A 1085-nucleotide genomic window follows, 5' to 3' on the forward strand; every position below is an offset into this window, starting at 1 on the left:
CCGCCGGCGCGCACCCCCAGGGGGCGGCCGCAGACACCGCGCCTGGCGGGCCCCAGGGAGAGGCTGGCACCGCGCTCCAGGGAGGGGCCGGCAGCCGGCGCTGGGGTCCTGGGCGCACGGGAGGGGGCGCTGGCCAGGGTGTGAAGAAACCGGGGCCAGGACCCTGCATTCCGCCCACTCGGGGACCTCTCTGTCTCTGGCACCCCCGCCTGTCTCCAATTATCCAATTTAAGGAATGAGGAAGCCGGGACTCCTGTCTGCTGAGGAGCCCGGGTCAGCGCCCCTCCGCCCCCAGAGTGTCTGGAGAAAGGGCGGGGTGCAAGGAAGGCGAAATGACGATTCTGCAGGCGGCGTTCGGCCGAGCGCTGTCCCAGGGGTCTGGCTTCCCTCAGCCACGTGGGAAGCCGGTGAGACTTTCCCTTTTATGGCGAGGGAAACTGAGGCACCGTGCTACGCTTGCTACGCTCCGCTCCCTTAGCTAGAAGGCGTAACAGAGACTAGATTAGAACCCAGAGCCCCTGGCCTTTGGCCAGTCCTCTGCACTCCCTGCAGTCCCCGCAGCCTTCAAGAGGTGTTTATGGAGAGCCTGTTTCCGCTTGGAACCCCAGCACGCCTCGTGCACGCAAGCATGTGATCGCAGGATCGCGGCCCACGAGTGTGCCCTGAAGCGTTGGTGGACACCCTCCGTGTACACACGCGGGGCTTCGGCTGGGCCCTGACACACCCCATCATCCTGCAGGTCGCGAGGCCTGGGAACCTCGAGCTTCCGGAAGGGGAGGGGGCAGGGTGGGAGAAGAATGGACGAACAGTGTAGGGAAAGAGCTAGGGGAGAGGGCGCCCGGCACAAGGAAGTAACCCTCCCCTCCCCTCCCCCAGATGCGGGAGCTGCATCTGCAAATTGTCTCCGGGTGGGCGTGGGGGTGTCACGGGCTGGCTGTCGTTTGAGCTATTCTGAGGTGTTTCTGTGGGTCCCCAGGTCCCCTCCTCACCTCCCTGAGGGAGGCACCATTACCAGGTTAGGCGCTCTTTATGGTACCACTCCCCTCCCCCACGAGGGCTAAGCAGACCTGAGCTATTGTCTGGCC

The sequence above is a fragment of the Elephantulus edwardii genome, unplaced genomic scaffold (assembly GCF_000299155.1).
Source record: "Elephantulus edwardii isolate Elephantulus edwardi_28Jun2011 unplaced genomic scaffold, EleEdw1.0 scaffold00217, whole genome shotgun sequence".
Classification (NCBI taxonomy): domain Eukaryota; kingdom Metazoa; phylum Chordata; class Mammalia; order Macroscelidea; family Macroscelididae; genus Elephantulus; species Elephantulus edwardii.